Source organism: Sus scrofa, chromosome 16 (genome assembly GCF_054392235.1).
Source record: "Sus scrofa isolate SSC_HxYL_T2T_F1_AM1 chromosome 16, Sscrofa_HxYL_maternal_Yorkshire_Landrace_v2.0, whole genome shotgun sequence".
NCBI classification, from domain to species: Eukaryota; Metazoa; Chordata; class Mammalia; order Artiodactyla; family Suidae; genus Sus; species Sus scrofa.
In genome coordinates this window covers 40856178-40876155 of record NC_139398.1, presented here as the reverse complement: position 1 = coordinate 40876155, position 19978 = coordinate 40856178, and the positions used below count along the sequence as shown (strand labels likewise).

The following is a 19978-nucleotide window of genomic DNA, read 5'->3' as shown; positions in this document are numbered from 1 at the left end:
AATTTCCAGGCATTGAATTCTTAAGCATTTTATATCATTCAAAATGCAAGTATCTTATGCTGCATTACTTTGGATTATTTGAGGTCTTAATCTATTTCCCTAATTACACTGTAAGTTCTTTGAGGGCAGAAATTAGTTAACTTATTTTTGAATCTCCCACATCATTAAACACAGGATTATTTTAAAAATGTTATGACAACTAATAATTTTCAAGAATATAACAGTCAAAACCAACTGTCATAGAGTTGAGCAAATACTTTTTGGTTTTCTGATATGAGATCATGACACCTTCCTAGGATAGGGGAACATATTTAGCATACCTTGGTGTGGGTATACACAGGGGAATCAATCTACCATGGCTGGTAGGGAGAAAAGGGTTGCAACTAGGGGGTCTTCTGCATCCATGCTCTGCATCCACAACTTCAGTCAAGACTCAAGAAGCAATGAAACGAGTAGCTTCTTTAGTTTCCACTCTCTCTTTCCCTACTGCCCTTTGCCAAATCATCTTAGGGCACATTGCAAAAGAGCTAAGCAGATCACTACCTTCCAAACTTATTAGCAACCTTACTCCATGGACATGATTTCTAAAGCATTTAGAAACATTTCTCAATAAAACTTAATGCTCTTTTATCAATACCCACCTTGCATGTCAGAAAAGAGAAGAAGTGTAGTGGATTATTGATCATTGCCTACTTTACACAGGATGACATTTGCCAGCAACGATTTCATTTATCCCGACTCCCGCCATTTTCACCAAGACATTTATCATCATCTAAACTGCAGAATACATTTGTGTATGTAAAAGATAACTTAAAAATAGTTGCCATAGTCTACTTTTCCAAATATGTACATCATCTGCTCTCTTTAGTTTAGTTCAACAAATAGTTATCAAGTGCCTGCTATTTTTCCATATTAGGCAGTAAGTATGTGAAGATGAATAAAATACAATCCCTCTGCCCAGTGCACTGAAGGCAGTGAAAGAAATAAATACCTAAAGAGATAATGTCAATATAGTGTGGTAAGGTCTCTGATAAGAGGTATTATGATACATATTGGTTTCAGGAAAGGCTTCCATAATGAGCTCACCCCTGGACAAATGCTTCGAGGTGAGTATAAATCAGCTGGATGACTGTCTATAAGGCATTTCAAACAGAGGTGTAAAGTATCCTTCTATGATGAGCCTTTTATTTACTTATTTATTTATTTATTTGGTCATGCCCACAGCACACAAAATTTCCTGGGCCATGGATAGAAGCCATGCCACAGCGTAACCAGAACCACAGCAATCACAATACTGGATCCTTAACCCACTGAGACACCAAGGAACTCCTGATGAGCCTTTAATTAAATTTATTTATTTTGGCAGAGGCCACAGCATGGGAGGTTCTCGAGCCAAGGATCAAACCCAAACCACAGCAGTGACAACACTGAATCCTTAACCAATAGGCCACCAGGGAACTCCTAATGAGCCATTTAGAAATACTAAATGGCAGTGGGGAGTATCAGAAACTGGGGCCAGCCAGGTAGGTGATGAACAGAATCTTGAATTGCATGATAGTAAGTTGAGAGTTACGTTATGTTCCAAACTGTGTTGTAGGGGAAAACCAGAATCTTGCAGAATATAGCAGAATTTCTTGAAAAAAAAAAAAATTCTATGGTCAAAATAATCTCTTTCAGAGATTCATGTTGAGAATTTTAAAGGTTATGAGAAGTCCTAACGTCAAGAATCTGGCATCATGTTAACACAGCATTCCCCAAACCTATTTGGCTTCTAACCGTTTTTTTTTTTGTTTTTTTTTTTTTTCCACAGAATAACTGTTACTATTCTGTGTGACTCAAGTGCTTTACAAAAACAAAGTTTGGGCAATACTTAACATAGCAATGGAAGAGCTACTGGGCTTGTCACTTTGCATATATGTTGATGAATTTGGCCTTTTTTGGCATTCAGTAGGGGATCACCAACACTGTTCCAGCAGAAAAATGGCATGATTGGAGCTGTGATTCAGGAAAGTAACTCAACAATGATATAAGGACAGACTGGAGGGGAGACAGGCAGGAGGTTGGAACACCAGTGAGGAGAATTCATTCTTGGAACAGTTCAAAATATAAAACTATAAACATATGTTTTGGAAATGTTTCTAGGTTTAATAAATTCTATGATAATATACTAGGGAGATTTCTTTGAAAATCTGTAACAGATGCCAGCAAGAGCACTATTCACTTTATCATCAATTAACATATATTTGGGATCTCCAGGGGGCACCAGGCATGGATATAACAACCAAAAACAAATTGCAACAGGCTTGCCTTATTGTCGACCTGGAGAAACAATGATCAAGATAAAAATAATTAATTTCAGGTGGATACAATTACTATAGCCAGTCACTACCCAACTATTTATTAAGCACCCACAGGGTACACAGTCCTTACTAGGTTCTTGTAAACATCCATAAAGGTATTCATAACAGAGACTTTTCCCACAACAATGTAATTGGCATTGGAGTTTGGATAAAAACAAGGCTCCCTGTGGTTCATCAAGGCAGAGTGTATACAGAGGAGGACAGCCACCAGTGGGTAGCCATTAAACAGCTGTGCTCAGAGTGCAAAGAAAACAGACCTTTAAATTCCATCATTGGAGAAGGTACTGAATTAGATAATTTACAAAGTTTTAAAATATAGGTAAGTCTATGATTAGGTGGAAAACTTGGGATAACTCAGAAAGTCTGGGCCACAAGCAATTCTAGCACCTCATAACTGGACTAACAGACTATTCATGTATTCACTCAGTCAGGTGGAAAATACATATTGAGCACAAATATGTATCTAATATTGAACAAAGCACTGAGGATATAGCAGTAACAAAATTATCTCAGATCATTGCTCTTGTAGAGAATGAATTCTGTCAATGCAGAGAAATCTTAAACAAAATATTGATAGATACTGATAAGGATGTTGACATATATATATATATATATATATATATATATATATATGTCAGTGTGATAAATACAAGGGCAAGGAATTAGGCAGAGTAGAGAAATAGAGGCTTCTAAAAAGTTGGAGGAACTTGAGAGAAAAATATCTCAGGTGGAAGAAATAGCAAGTACAAAGGTCCTGGGGCAGGGGCATTCATCATTAGGCTAGAATGAAGAAGAAAAGGAGCTGTAGAAATGAAGAATGGCAAGATGTAGCTCATTAGAGCCATTGAAATGAGGCTGGTTTTTCTCTGAGTATAGTAGACACATTGGAGGGTTCTGAACTGGAGGTGGGGGGATAGTGTCTGACATGATTTTAAGGAACCACTGTGGCTGCTACATGAGGAAGAGACTGGAGGGTGGATTGACAAGAGCTGAACTAGAAAACCAATCAGGAGGCATCTGCAGGAGTATAAGTGAGCAATGGTAGAAGCTTGGATGTGGGAAGTAATGGTGAAAAAGTGGTCAGACTTAAGACATATTTTGATAGTAGGGCTGACAGGATTTGCTAATGGAGAAGCCAAGGATGACTTAGTCTTTGGCTTGAGAAACTGGCTAAGTGCAATTGCCATCTAGTGAGATGTGGAAGACTGTAGGTGGAAGTAGGCTTGGAGATGAAGATTGAGAATTCAGTTTGGGGTGTGTTAATGTACGAAATGCCTATTCAGCATCTAGAGGGAGATATTAAGTAGGCAATTGCATGCGAATTTAGAGATCAGGAAAGGGTCCAAGGCTGGAGATAGAAAATTAGGAATGAATGATATCACCAGGATAGACAGCACAGATAAAGTATGGATGAAGGACTGAAGCCCTGGGGCACACCAAAATTTAGAATTCAGGGAAACGATGAGACACCAGTAAAGCCCATTGAGAAAGAACAGCCAATTAAGTAAAAAAAACCGGGAGTGTGTTATATCCAGAAAACCAACTAAAGAAATTGTTTTAAGAAAGAGCTCAAATTGTCACTGTGTCAAATGCAACTGAAAGATCAAGCACAATGGGAATAACTGACTGTTGGTTGCAGTCAGAAACACCAAGATAACTGATAACTTTGAGAGGAAAAAAAAGTTTTAGTGGAGAGCTAAAGGCAAAGCCTTATTGGAGTGGATTTAATTAAGAGAAGGAAAGAAATTAGAGACAAATAGAGAGAAAACTCCTTCAAGGTGTTTTCCTGCACAAGGAAAGAGAAAAATAGGACAGTAGATTTCAAGATATGAGCCACAAGAGTGAGATGGGAGAAATTACACTATATTGTTTTATGATGAATCCAATATGGAGAGAAAAATTGATCATGTGAGAAAGAGGAGCATTTCCAAAGCTATGTCTTTGCAATAAAAAAGCCATGTAGTGCCCAAATAAAGAGGCTGGACTTACTAGGAGTATGTAAGTACGGTTTGTTTTTCCTAATAAGCAAAAGACACCCATATGAAGATAAATAGATGTGTGTGCGTGGAGGAGAGACCTCATTACTTCTGTACTCTGAAATAGAAAGGTCATCAACTGAGAGTGAGGAGAGGGAAGACGTGATCACTGGAAGAGAAGATGTGCTGGAGAGAGGATGAGATTTGAGTAGAGAAGAGAGAAGAGCACTCATCTAAAAGGAGAGAAAAATACTGAACTGTCAGGCAGTCCTAAGGCCCTACTTGAAATTAATGATCTTTAATTTAAGGTAGGGCCATTAGCATGATTTCATGTTTTTCTTCAGCCAGTTGAGTTGGGCCGAGTCTTTTTTTTTTGGTCTTTTTGCCATTTCTTGGGCCACTCCAGCGGCGTATGGAGGTTCCCAGGCTAGGAGTCGAATCAGAGCTGTAGCTGCCGGCCTACACCAGAGCCACAGCAACACAGGATCTGAGCCGCGTCTGCAACCTACACCACAGCTCACGGCAACGCCAGATCCTTAACCCACTGAGCAAGGGCAGGGATCGAACCCGCAACCTCATGGTTCCTAGTCGGATTCATTAACAACTGCGCATGACGGGAACTCCTGGGCCAAATCTTAAAAAGAGTAAAGGAAGAGTTTAATTTAGCCAGTGATGAGCTTTTGGAAGATGAGTATAAAGAAAGCAAGGAAGGAGTTCCCTTCATGGCTCAGCAGTTAACAAACCCAACTAGGACTCATGTGGATGCGGTTCAATTCATGGCCTTGCTCAGTGGGTTAAGAATCCAGCATTGCCATGAGCTGTGGTATAGGTCACAGATGCATCTCAGATCTGGCATTGCTGTGACTGTGGTGTAGGCCAGCAGCTGTAGCTCGATTCAACCCCTAGCCTGGGGAACTTCCGAATGCCTCAGGTGCGGCCCTAAAAAAAAAAAAAAAGAAAAAAAAGAAAGAAAGAAAAAAAGAAAGAAAGAAAGAAGAAAGAAAGAAAAAAAAAAGAAAGAATGAATGAAAAAAAAAAGAAAGAAAGAAAAAAAAAGAAAGCAAGGATATTGGAGATAGTTTCAAAGGAGTGATTATAGATGGGCTATGGGATGTAGGACGGGAAAGAAGGGACACCAAGATGTGGTGAGAGTAAGAAAAAAGAAAAAGTGGGAAAGTCAAATACATTGTACATCCCAGGGGGATTGGAAGTTCATTAAAGTTTGAGTACCAGAGGGAGTGAAATTGAAAGGTAATGGATGATAACCTGTGAGCAGGAGGATCAACATTAAGATTATGGTGAATTAGCAATTTTCATTAATGGAAGGTTTCAGGATTTAAGACTATGGGACCAAATACTGAGACAGGAGGAGGAAAAGATGATTGGGAGAGATAAGGTCAAAATGTTGAAAAGGAAGAATACTAAAGGGATTCTATGCGTGGATATTTAAACTACATAGAGTTTTTCCCAAGAGTTGAGAATAGCAGGAAATTAAAACTGAGAAGGTTTGAGTGGGCGAGGGAGGAGAGGAAGTGGGTGGATGGAATAGGGCAACAGGAGTTTCCAGGTGAGAATATTTAGTGTTAATCACAACTTTAGACAGTCAGTGAATTGTAGAACATCTTTTGATCTACCTAGGGCTTATATTAAAATTAAGCTTTTGATTCAGTTGGTCTGGGGTAGGGGCTGAGATCCTGTAACTACAGAACAAAAGGTGGAATAAAAAAGAGAGAGGATTTGGATCAAGATTTAAGCTTAGAGAATACCAATTCCTTTCAGGAAAGCTCTTAACCTCTTTTGCTTCTTTTTTTTTTCGTTTTCTTAGTTTCTTCCTAAGTACACAGGAACCAGTTAAACTATCACTAAAATGCGAACAGAGAGAAAGTATCCAAAAATATCAAAACTGATTGAGCTATGAGATAGTTATCAGGGATGCCTGAACTAGGTGTTTTGAACATACATCTAAAAATTGGTGTTGTCCACACTAATATTTTATTTAGGGAGTAAAACCAGATTTTAATCTCCTTCCCAGAAGGAGTTAATAATGTTCTTTGCTTCTTTACTTCCATTTTAAAGAGAATCCTTGGTGAAAAGTGGCATTGCCTTTCATTTGTTAAAGAAAATAGACTTCCAACAAAATGGAACTATGGGCAGATGTCATTCATAATCATTAGAAGGAAATTGCCCTGATAGAAAAGAAAAGCTATTTTCTAAAGGATTAGAAACTCTGTATAGTGTATATAACACAAATACTCGAAAGAAATACATAAGCTATTACATTAGCTAAACTTTTGAAAGGCCATTATACAACACTTTAAAGAAAGGAAGAATGGAGTTTCCATCGTGGCGCAGCAGAAACAAATCCGACTAGGAACCATGAGGTTGTGGGTTTGATCCCTAGCCTCGCTCAGTGGGTTAAGGATCCGGTCTTGCTATGAGCTGGTGTGGCTATGGCTGGCAGCTGTAGCTCTGATTTAACCCCTAGTCTGGGAACCTCCATGTGCTAAGGGTGCAGCCCTAAAAAGACAAAAAAAAAAAAAAAAAAAAAAAATTAACCTGTAGCATTTTTCCCCTGCTCTGGTCAATAGAAGCAACATATTTGGGCCCCAGCTGATTCTTTTTAGTCATCTCTGCTGCTATCTATGAGAAGAATCAGAGAAAGGTGGGGTTAAATCTTAATGAAAAATTGCAGGTCTTAGAGATTATGAATAGGATTGATGAGTTTTTCTTTCCTGAAGGACAACATGCAGATTAAAGAGCTTTTAACTGTTCTTGATGCAATCAAAAGGTTATGATCATCTGCTAAAAACTCAGTTTTAGCCACAGTTTATGTAAGTTGTTCACATTACTCACTCAGTAATGATGTACTTGGCCCCACTGTTTGTGGTCTGGTTCTCATTTGTTTGGCATTACATTCCAAGACTGCAATGACTCAGAAATGTTCCTTATTTTTTACAGTAAGAAGAAATAGCATGCTTTGCCTGAAACATCTCGAGTTTAATCACTTGTCTGTGGTCTTCCCACAATCTATCCAAGCAGGTGTATATAAGTGAAGACTTCCACATATTGAGTCAAAGAACCAATATTTCTAACCAGAAACTTCTGAAGTTAGCTTCTAACACTCATATGACATTGACAGAAAATTTAACCTCTTTGCAATACAGTACAATATTTCCTTTGACCAGACTATAGCTTTTCAGAACAAAGGAAAACTTTCCAGGATAAAAATATCAAACGTACTTACAACCTCTAGCAATCATGTCTGAGGGATCTTAAAGTTGTGCAAAAGTTGTAGGAATTGCTCTACACTGACTTGGAAGACAGAAGTAGGCACTGTAGCTTAAAAAGAATGGGCAGATGCATTTTGGGGATGCTACAATTTTGTTCTATGGACTATTAAACTTAGTGCTCTCTGAAAAAAGAATGACTGTTTCTGAACCTTTAGGTTCCTGAAAACATCTAAGCAGAAATGGAAGCACAGAGTCAAAGGAGAGGAGTTAGTCTCAAACGTGATGGTCTTAAACTCTAGCAAGGAGTTAACAGATATTCCTTTATTTATTTATTTTATTTTTTTGTCTTTCTGTCTTTTTTAGGGACTTACCTGCGGCATACGGAGGTTCCCAGGCTAGGGGTCTAATTGGAGCTGTAGCCACCGGCCTACGCCAGAGCCACAACAACACAGGATCCGAGCCACATCTGTGACCTACACCACAGTTCACAACAACGCTGGAGATATTGCTTTAAAAAAAAAAAAAAAAAAGAGTCTCTCTGATGACTTACACTATCCCTACTTCACCTTCCATAACCTCTTAGGTTGCTTGAGTTCTTCTCTTTCTCCCATGATAATTTATAGCATTCCCCTCCCCAGACAGTAAAAAGAAGATGGGTTGGACCAGAAATGGAAGGACCTCTTTAGAGTGTTCTCTTTCAAATAAACACTTAAATGAGAACTTACCAACAGCATAGTAAACATAATGGAGTATAAATATAAATTCATCATCCAGAATTCATCTATTATACAAAAAGAACTGTCACTTGAAATGTCCTAAGGCAGGAAAATACAGGACAATACAATTTTGATCAGGGGAGGAAGTTTGGAGAGACAAAAAGCACAAAGAAGAGCTGCCCACAGAGGAAAGACTAGGTTAATCATTCTAGCATGTGGTCCACGGGAGATTAGATAAATCCCTGGATGCAGAATCCGCAGATAGACACGGTCAGCAACTGCCATTTTATCTAAGTGACTTGAGCACCCCTGGCTTTTGGTGTCATGGAACCAGTCCCCCCACTGAATACCGAGGGATGACTGTATCTTCAGAGTGGCCAGAGGCACCTGTGACGACAGATTTTATCTGAGTTTATTTCCCTTCTCATCAAGCATGACCCTACCAATGAGGCATTTTCAACGGATGCCTCAGAAAAACTTGGGGGAAGGGGCTCCAAAGCCTGATAGAAGTTTAAATAAATGATCCAGAAATCAAAGGAAAGGAATCTTGTGCCATTTTTTTTAGTTACTTAAAATTGCTCTAGTTTGACAAAAACTATTCAGAATGTGGAAAGAATACTTAGAAAGCCACATTTTTATATTCAATGTTCACTGCCAGCAAATTCTTTGATTTTGTAGGATGAGGTCTCTTGCTGTGACTTGATTCACTCAAAGTTTTAAGAAGTCTACATTACAAAGGGAAAGTGAAAAAGCCACAGTAACTTACTGAACTAAGAAAGTATTATTCTCTCTCTAAAGTGTTAGTTAACTTGCAGCATGACCTCTAGGTGTATCAAGATCTTGATTATTTTGCAAACTATAGCTGAGAGGTTTTCCTCATACTTGAGTGGTGCCAGAATTTCCAGCTACAGACTCATTTCCTGGTGTATAACAGAAAGCATGCACCCAATAACAGAAAGCATGCACCCAGAAGAAAATCATTTAGAGTTTTTTGTTTGTTTGTTTTTTGTTTTTAAGCCTGTAAATATTGCATTTATCCATCACCTCAGCTTCCTGGACTTGCCACACTGTCGTTAAATTATGAAATGAACTCTTAAAGATTTCTGACTTAAATTCTCTAAAACTCATTTTACTCCTCTATAAATAAAGGCAACATATGACATGATCCCCCAAAACACGCTCGGCCCCGAATTTTATGATCCCATTCCCACAAGTTCAATTGATTCCAACCCTATTATCTTCTAGGCATTGAAAAACCAACATTTTGAGTTAATCTCTTTCCCCTCTCTGGTAAATCAGCAATGTCCGGGGTGGTCTGTAATCCGCCTCTAAAAGAACTGATACGATATATTCCAGTTTGGGGCCACTTTAAGCCCTCTGTGAGTTTTTGAAGATAATTGTATGTGACTCAGCAATGACTGTGGCCAATTTCTTAAGTTCTTTAGTGTGGAAGTTATCAAGATCTATGGATTTAACTCATCCAATCTGAGTTAGTCATTTCTATCTGTTCCCACTTTACTGAGGCTCTGCCTCCCATCATCTTTGCCTGCCCACATGATTAGATCATGGCTGACATTTGTGAGGGAAAAATGATGTAAAAGGGGCCTTCCTGTCACTGTCATGTTTAAGGGCTATTCTTGTCATTTGATAAAGGGACAGGGCTTTTCCCACCTTCTCCCACTTAGTGCTTTTAAATAGTTTTTTTTTTTTTCCTCCACATCTTGAGAGTTGCATCTTATATCTTGCTTATAAATGATTGGTTTATCAACCATAGCAAAAGACAATATTGAAGATCACTGGACTTGGAGTAAGGGCATTTAGGGTTTTGCCCAATCACCTCTGGAAAGTATTCAGAATCTCTGAGCTTTAGCTCCCGCATTTTAATGTTTGTATGTCAGTAGTTCAGTACTTGATCTTAAGGCTGCTGCTTCTTCTTTAAATGTCTTCTAATGCTCCTCCCCTACTGGATTCATCTCTGTAGCATTTCCATTCAGGCTTGCTACATAAAGTATGACATAGCTGGAACTGGAAACTGGGTCCCAACCTCCAGTGTTCTTAAGTTCTAATGAAGATTTTACTGTTTTCCTAACCCTACAGAATCCTATTCTCTTGCTTCCCATATTCTATATGAGGGGAGAGAAACAAGAAACATCATTTATCCAGCATCAGTTATTACCCTCCACTCCACTACCTCCTAATTTGGGGGACTTGAAGTTGAGGGGAGAGGGTGTGTTGGAAACATAATCCTGGAAGTGGAAGCAGGAGCTAAGAAGAGTGGCCTGTCATTGCTCCTGGCCTCACATGTAAATGAGAGAGGAAGGGGGTGTTTTCTCTAAGGTTCTCTCCAGCACCTGGGATCAAAGAGCCCTTTGATTTTTATTATAGATAGCACATAATACAGGGCCCTAACAGAACAGAAAGAGATTTTACTTGAAGGAAAACCACGTTAGGAAAGTCCTATTACTAGGGCAGCCGTCTTGCAAACTTTGAATGAGTATTTATTTTTCCTGTAATTTCTCAACACTAGGGATTAAGCTGGGCATTGAGAATATCAAGGGAAAAAATCAGAAGTCCAAACCTCCAGGAGATCACTCTCTAGTGAGGGAGGAAGATCAGTTGATAATTATAATGCAGAATGCTGCCCTCATAGGATGTAAAAGGTGTACATATGAAGAAGTAGAGGGTGACACTGAACTGTCCTCCAAGATGACAGTGAAGACACTGTAGACATTGAAGACAGGATTGCTCTAGGAAGAGGGAATACTATTTGGGAGCGTAGGGTTATTTTTAAATGGATTGAGTCCTTTGGGGGTTCTCACTGATCATGAGGCCAGTGGGAATAAGGAGATAACCATGACAGGGCAAAGAGAATTACTGCGGGCTTTCAAGCTGCATAGCTGCAGGATTATATTTTAGAAAAATCACTCTGACAGCTGAATTGGGGGATAGTTAATTGAGGACCAGGAACATGAAGCATAGGGAGAGGGTAGAAACTAAGCTGGAAACAAGGAACCAGTTAGAGACCCACTGGAGTGGCTCAGCTGAGAAGTAATGTAAGCAGTATGGAGAAAGGTGTCAATAGAAAGTTGTTAGCAGGAATTTACTTGTAGAGGAGAAAAGGAGGGAAAGAAGAGGCTTTTTGTTTGTTTGTTTTTAATGTCCAATATTACTAACCTTAGGCATCTTAAGAATGGCACACATGCTTACATTTAAATAAAGCAGGCAGGGTACATTTCATCTGATCACAACATTGCACTCTTACCATCAGTCCTTCAGGTTAAGGCGCTGTATCTATTTAGAGGCAAGGACTCCCAACAGAGTTTGCATTAGGTAATCATCAGCACCACGAATAAGCTTCATTTTATTAGCTGTCACAGGGAAGCTTGGTTTCAGGCTTTCAAGGATAAAACATAAGATAGAAAGCCTAATGAGGTGTGGCTTCAGGTCAAGACAGATCTGTTTGCAGCTTCCACAATAGAGGATTTTGAGTGGCCAGACACAAGACTGGAGGTCTGAACATAAAAAGGGGAAATGGCTGGGGGGGCCAGGGGAGGGGAGCTGGCAGTGGGGAGAGGGGCAGAAGAAAAAAGAAAAGTAGGGAGGAGCTGAAGGTGGAAAAAGCAGAGTGGCATTGGGCAGTGGCCCTCAGCTTACTGGGGCATTCTTCATCTGTGTCGCCTGGTGGCAGTGGAGGAAAGTCAGATCGGCGCTGGCCCCAGTACTGATAATTATGAGACTAAGGTACCCATGAAGCGTGGACCTGGAGGGCCTGGACCTGGGGTGGGGTGGGGTGGGGCTGTGAGCATTTTGTAACATAGTTCAATTTAGGTGTGCAGACATCCAAAGAGAGAGAAGCAGTCCTACAAGCATGGTGATGATCTTGTTAGCCATCTAGGTGAAATACAACCTATGGTTCCTTTTTTTTCCTTCCCCTGTTTAGAGCTGCAGCCATGACATATGAAAGTGCCCAGGCTAGAGACTGAACTGGAGTCGTAGCTGCCGGCTTACACCGAAGCCACAGCAACAATGGATCCAAGCCGCATCTGCGACCTACCCTGACCGGATCTTTCACCCACGGAACAAGGCCAGGGATCCAACCCACATCTTCATGGATACTAGTTGGGTTTTTAACCCACTGAGCCACAACAGGAACTCCTATCCCCTTCCTTCTGACACACACCTTCCTTTCCATGGAGACCTTTAGATCAAACCAAATCTGCTGCAGAAGAGGCCACAATATCCGAACTCTTTGATCAATGAAGAAATCTGCTACATTGAACTGAATCTGCTAAAATGGACACTAATAATTCCTTGGCTTTTTCTTTTTTAAGAACTGTTAAACTGTGAAGAATGACTCAAGTTTGCCAACTTGTAATTTTGCCAACAGAGACATTTAAATAAAAAAATGTATCATCTACTCTCTATTTTCTCCATCATTTCATAAAGGACTGGACATTTTAATAATATGGGAAAGTAGAAAAATCTATTTCTCGAAAGAATGGACAGTCTACATTGAATACATTTAATGTTATGAAAAGCTTGTTGGATTTATGTTACCACTGACTGATAAAGCACTAACACAAGACTGTCATCTGCCAAGGATCTGCATCCAAGAGTCACCCTAACAATAGGAAAAGAAGGCTCAAAATACACAACTGTAGTCATCAAAAGGCATAACTTGCACTTAGGTGAGGTCAGGATCAGACTGATTAGTGGCATCAGAGGGTATCATTTATTTATAGGCCAGAGGCAAACAGAATTTTTTTTTTCCGTGTCCAAGTTTTCTGGCAATTGAAAACACTCCAGTTTGTTATTAGATTCAGGTGTCTACTTTCTGCCCTTTTAATCCCCCCTTCCTGAGATTGTGCTGTAATTTATGAAGCTTCTGGCATCAACAACTTTATTTTCTTTCTGACTAGTGATTGCAAACTCCCTGCATGTTTCTGCTTTGTTAGCAGGTGGCCTGGCCTGCCAAGAAGCAGCTCATGGTCTTGGATTCTCCCCAGGGTTTACCCAGGTTCCAAAACTGGTATCAGCCTTGATATGTCCTACAGGGCTTCATAGGTACCTCGGTGTTCATACAGTGCAGACAGGTCCACAAGGTATTAAGTTTCATCCTAACACCTCATGTGTGATTGAAAGAGGATACAACATGGCAATAGGATCCTTTTCTTTAAAATCACTTTTACAATTCACCGAGGAGATGAAAAAAGAGGAAACAGGTGAAAAGTTGGGGCCAAGATAGCTGTGAAAAGTTGGGGCCAAGTGAACTGCCATTCCAAGAATTTCACAACTCTGGGAGGTAGCAGAGAACTCAGAAAACAACATCAAACTGCATTTTCAAGGCTTCTAGTCTGTATTGCCTAAACAGAGGAACGCCACGCCTATTCAGAAAACATTTGCTGGATCTTCAGAGTTAGAACCTAGCCCCAAAGAGGGGAAGCAAACTGGGGCTGCAGAAAGAAAATTACAAATATGTGACGTAGTCAGGAGCTGGAAATGCCTCAAATTGTTTACTCAACCACACAATAAAAGTGACAGAAGTTGTGTATCCTTAAACAACCTTCTGCTGGCAGAATGATACCATGAAACCATCTGTTTTGCTGCTAGATGCACTAAAGATTAGATAAGAAAGCAAACAGTTCTTTGTGGGACACTCCAGGTCCTTTAACTGCCAAAATAAGACCCCAGACTAGATCAAAAGTATAAAGAATTCTAGAGTATCTATAAGGGCTTCTCAGAACAAAAGAGGTGATTAAAAAACCAAAACATTGGAATAGATTGGAGTATTGAGATTGGATTCTGGGGCCAGGATGTTGCAAGGACTCTAGCCTATAGTCTGTAACTAAGTTGCCATTTGTGGGCTTTTCTTCTATCACTGCTCAGACTTGTTTGTTTATCCAAGTCATAAACTAAGTAAATCATGATGACCTATTAACTCTGTGGGTCAAAGAAAAGCAACAGGGTAGAGTGGGAGTAAGTGGGTTTCTTGCTGCAATTCTCCCTTTAATACACTGTGTGGGAACCCATCTAACTTTCCTATGTCATCATTCCCTCAGCTGTGAAAATAAGACATATGGACTAAGATCCTTTCCAATTCTTGAAATAAACTGCCTTCTGATTTTGAACTCAGCTGGGACATTTGTTTTAGGTATCATTTTGTCTTCTTAAGACATACGCCAGTGACCATTCAATGATCATCACTGTAGCTAAGAGTGAGACTAGGAAAGTCAGAACTAGGGAATTTATGTCAGTCCTCCTTAGGAGAAGACCATAGTGAAAGGAAGTTTGCCCAATGTCGGGTAAATTTTACTTTGTCCTATAAACCAACTAACTCTGGGAAGGGTAACACATACAAATATTTTCAGACCACTGATGGTATACAACATGATATGATACTCATGAATATTTACTCTAAGACAACAGCAAATCGACTTAAACAACAAAAACAAACAAACAAGGATCCAGTGCTCATCTACCTTAAGAAAGGATTACTTGCTTTATAGGGAGATCACCACTTGCTTCTTTTACAGGCTTAGCTGACCATATTTGTTTAAAATTAATCCAACTCGCAAATTTAGATACACACATTTGTATTCAAATACTGTCTTTTTATTCAAGATACAATTATTCAATGTATAGTATGTGATAAATGTGGTGTTAGATGCTGGTGACACAAAGGCAAAAACTTTGGTTTGTTCCTATGCTTGAATCATTCACCTTCTGAGTGGCAAACTGATAGACACCAGTAATGATATTTAATGTGAGAAATGATAATGAAAACAAGTATGAACAAAGTGCTTTGGAAGACCAGAGAAATAGAGATTAATAACCCCGCCTTTTGTAAGGATGGATGTAATCCAAGAGACTTCACAGAAGAGGACATCTTAGAGGTTTGACCTTTTCAAGAGCAAAAGCATTTAATTAGATCTTGAGCACAAGCAGTGTGGTGGGAAAGGCAATTCACACAGAATGGCATTTGCAAAGTCATGAGGAGATGGAGATTTAGTGAATGGTTGTTGTTCCCAGATAACTAAACTATACTATGTAAGAGTTTAGGGGAAAGAGGGAGAGGTGATAGTGAAAATAAGGCGACTTTGTTTTAGACAATGCTGAAGGTTTTCAACTTTACCTAGGGGCAGTGAGGAGGACTTAGCACAACTGACAGGATTCATCCATAATGGGATTGGAGATGTGAAAAAAGAAAGTTCCCCTAACATTTGAGTATCCATTTATTGCAAGTGTTATGAAATGACCAGGACAGCATGATCCAAGAAACTAAATGATTCAAATTCACCTGTGTCATAGCTGCAGTTTGGCGCCACCTGGTGGCCAGTGCCTAATTGGGCTTATACACCCATGGGGAAGATTCTAATTTCGGCGGTTGGCTGAAACCTCTGGGGTATGGTTAGTGATTCCAGTCTGATAGTGGCCTCTGCTTCCTTGATTCAATTTCCTGAGCCAGAAGAATACAGGGAACACAGTTTCTTGCAATCCTACCCTGTCTTCCCTTCACTGTTCTTTTCTCTCTCATCCCATAGGATATTGGGGGTTGTGGGTTGTTAGAGACAGGAAACAATCCCCAGTCCCTTTGGGTTATCATAAAATTAACTGATCATAAAATTTAGATGACTAAGGTTGACTCTACAACAGAAATGACAATAGTATCTAGGAATATCTTGCTCATATTTAAAACTGGATCAGCTTTAATCAGTTTGAAGAAATTAGCTGAATAAGCATTGTTGGAAACATATAAAATGGGAAAAGTCTCCAACACCTATAAAAAGTCACAAGACTGTGAAGAATAAAAGGCTTTATGAGATCATCTATTGATAAATTTGCATGTTTAACAGATGAGGAAACCGAGGCCTCGAAAGTTTCACTTCTCATTGTTTATACACAGTCACTCACAGGACATCAAGAGCCCAATGAAGATATGGCTAGAATTTTTTTGCTTTACTAAGTTATTTTCAAATCTCATTGAATCAGATAAGTTTGAAAAATGCAGTCATCACCAAAATCCTTTGAATCCTTTTAACACATAGCAAAGAAAATGAAAGGGGGGTAGATCCGAGACCATCACATATTAACCCAGTACAAGAATCAACCTAAATTTCTAAAGAAGTCTTAAACACAAATCATATTCCCAATTTTTCAAACACTCTGGTTACTTTCTTACCAAAAAGGAAAAAAAAAGTGCACATGCCTGCTGATGTCATGGGATCCACTCAAACCACAAGTTAGAAGTATCAAAATACACTCTAATAACAAACAAAAAAAGAAAACAAACACATAACAACAACAACAACAACAACAAAACTAGGCGAACAAAAAACAAATAAAACAGCTCCCAGGACTTCTAGCTCAGATTGTATCCTCAAATAAATAAACTGTTCAGGGACAAGTTCCAGACCAAAGAAATTTAGATTTATTTATGAATACTTGAACAGTGACCTCAACAGTAACTAGATTATTTAACCCTGTAAGCAACATCTTTAATTTGTCCTTTCAAAGATACTAGAGCAAAATGAAAACAACAACTTAATTTGAAAAATACTACTGTTCCAGAGTCCAAGGCACACAACGTTTTAAACAAATAATGAAAAATATGGAGAGATATAAAGGAACACTCTCTATGTGAAAAAAAAATTTGGATAGCGAGGATCACTACCACTCTTTCCCATCTTATTCTACAAAACACAGTGAATATAGCACTTTGATGGAGAGAGCGAAATTCTTACACTGTAGTAGTTATCCAGAATGAGAGTAACAGTCAATGTTGACCTCTGAAGTGATAGGGGTGACCACGGTTGAGCTGACACTGGCAGAATTATTAAGAAAGTGGCATTTACCTCTATTTCATCCTCAAAAAAATCTTTATCCATCCTTGTAGCAGATGCCATAGGCACCCTGCTCCATATGCCTGGCTTACCTTAGTACTTATTTGAAGCTAAGATGGACATTTTCTACAACTGCTGATGGGAAATCTCTGCTTCACTACGAGACATTTCTCTGGCTTTCTAAGAACTTGTGCACACTGCCCACAGCTGTGGAGCTCTGGGGGTTTAATGGTCCCAAGAGCAACCTCCAAAATAACAAGGGACATGAGTTACTGATAAATACCCCAGCTTCCCTATCCTTCTGTAGTACAATTCTGAGGCATATGCTATACAGTGATTGGGAAGGTCCAAAGAGGGATGAGCCCCAGCTGCTAACAGTGGTAGCTCACTCACAATCACACTCTTTATGGGCTCCTCTGCCTTATCCATCTTTAGACTTCCTGTGAGAACTTCCTCAAAAAGCTACCTACCTTTAAGTTCCTGCCGCAGGATCTGATGTGGAGGGACAAGCGATGATATTTCAGGTGTCTGTCTAATAGTCCTTGTTGTCAATTAATCAATTGCTCCTTAACCTAGTTTAATATCTTGAACAGGCACTAGGCTATGAGTTGAGAAGTTGAATTCTAATTCTGTTCACTCAGCATGTATCCTCTCTGGGGCTTAGTTTTGATTGTTTGTAAAATGAGGGGAGTGGATTATACATGCTGTAATGTGCCATTGAGCTTTTACTCTTTATATTTTGTTTTATTTTAGACTTGAAGGAAAAATAACAACAGCAAATAATAATGGATGGAAGTACAGTCTGTCATAAAATTGTCTGATCACTAGAATGTATTTGTACTCCTTACATTGTGTTAAATTACTGTCTGTTACCTGGCAACCCCACTATGGTATGAGTTCTTTGAGGTTAAGAATGATGTTCGTTCCTCTTTGCATTCTCAAAGTTTAGCACAGTGTCTAATTTTAATAGGCATTTAATAAATGCATGATCAATGAATCGATAACTACTGTGTTTAGAATGGAAAAGTGAGGACACTGAAGACTGATGGAAGAGAGAATATGGGAAATATGTCACACTGGTGCAAAGGGACTGGCTTACATAGTGCCCTGACTGCCGGATCCTGGTCTTAAAACAATGGCCATATCAAGGCAGGAAAGGTTTTTAACCAAGAATGGCACACGGAAAGAGATAAAGGTGGCACAAAGAGAAATTGTTGCAGAGAAAGATATGAGGGGGGAAAAGTTCTCTATTTAGCTCTAAATTACAAAATCATCACTTAAAAAAGCTATTTTAAATGTTCAATAATTATGAAATAGAATGTTTGTGTTAATGTGGTTATTAGACTAACGTAGACCAACGGTAAAATCAATAAACTTTATGTGTTATCAGCATATGATATTCATAAGTAGGTGTGAACTATGGCACAATAATTGGCTCCTTAACCATTTTAGTATTTTGTGTACTTTCAGTGAAAATATTTTTGATGTTACCAAATTGATATTAGTTTGTTTATTTCATAGTTCTTGGTCACCAGGCCTAGTTCACAAATTCCAACTGTTTACAAAACTCAAGTTCATCTTTAGAAAATGAAAATCTTTCCACATTGCAGTGATTCAAAACAGTAGAGAAATCAAAACTCGTTTCTATACATCATTTCTATTGAATTTATTAAAATAAGTCTCTCTTTTTTTTTAATAGTCATGACTCTTATTAAAAGAACTAATCATTTCAATATGAGTTAGCACAAGATTACAAAGGCAGAAGTCTGAGAGTGACTCTCAAACTTTCCTTTCCACTGATCCTCCTCAACCAGTCATCTGCTTTCCACAGAAGCACAACATACCTATTCTTTCTGCATCTAGAAACTGAATTTACCAATGGAGTAGTGGCCTTGTTATGACCTCAAATAACAGAAGGCAGACAAATACTGCAAAGGATAAACTGCTGTTGTCCAAGAATCCTTTTTAATAGGCCATTGACCTGTTTCTTTTTCCTTCTGCTGCTCCTCCTCTTCCTGCTCCTCCTCCACCCTTCCCTCCTCCCTCCTCCCCCTCTGGATACTTAAATATCCAATATAAACTAAATATTTTATTTTATTAAGGAATTATTTATTTTCTTTGGAGAAGATCCTTCTTTTTCAGAAGATACATATTAAACTGTTTATGGGTGAAATGTCATAATCTCTGCTACTTCTTTCCAATGATTCCACATTAATAAATGTGTGGGGGGAGGTGAGAGAGAGAATAGTAGTAAATATGACAGAATATTAACAATTATTGAATTTAGATGAAATGTAAACTTGTGTTTATTGTACTGCTCTTTCAGTTCTTATTTTCAATTTTTTAAAAAATAACACATTGAGGAAAATTAAATGAAAAATGTGCTAGAATATTACAGTTTTATAATTTGTATTGCTTTTTATTCAATTACCATTATACCATAACTATTTTCTTCCTGTTTTTAAAGTCCCATTACAACCATGAAGAATGTAAGGTAAGGAACTACTCTGTATAGCACAGAGAACTATATTCAGTATCTTATAATAATCTACAGTGGAAACAAATCTGAAAAAGACTATGTAGAACTGAATCGCTTTGCTGTATACCTAAAATTATTACAACACTGTAAACTAACTATACTTCAGTTTTAAAAAATCCAATATAAAGAAAAAAAAAAGAATGTACAGGAAAAAAAAATCCACATCTCTATAAGAAAACAAAATGATACAAAAAGACCAAAAGTTCCTGTTTAATTTAAGGTCATTAAAGAGAAAAGGTACTGAAAGTTAGCTGTTAATTAACCATTGTACCATGTCTGTATTTCCTATATAACTTTGGTTCTCTCCTCTTAGCCAT

At 38.6% G+C, this 19978-nt stretch overlaps 1 long non-coding RNA gene and 1 other non-coding gene across 2 annotated transcripts in view; one reads left to right on the top strand and one right to left on the bottom strand.

The window, feature by feature from the left end:
• The window catches only part of LOC102161640 (uncharacterized), a 729975-nt gene that overhangs the window by 102871 nt on the left and 607126 nt on the right, over positions 1-19978 (bottom strand). The gene's annotated exons all lie outside the window — the stretch shown is intronic.
• LOC146395530 (small nucleolar RNA SNORD36) lies at positions 7046-7111 on the top strand. Its single transcript, XR_014831631.1, has one exon. It is a non-coding gene; the product is annotated as a small nucleolar RNA SNORD36 (small nucleolar RNA).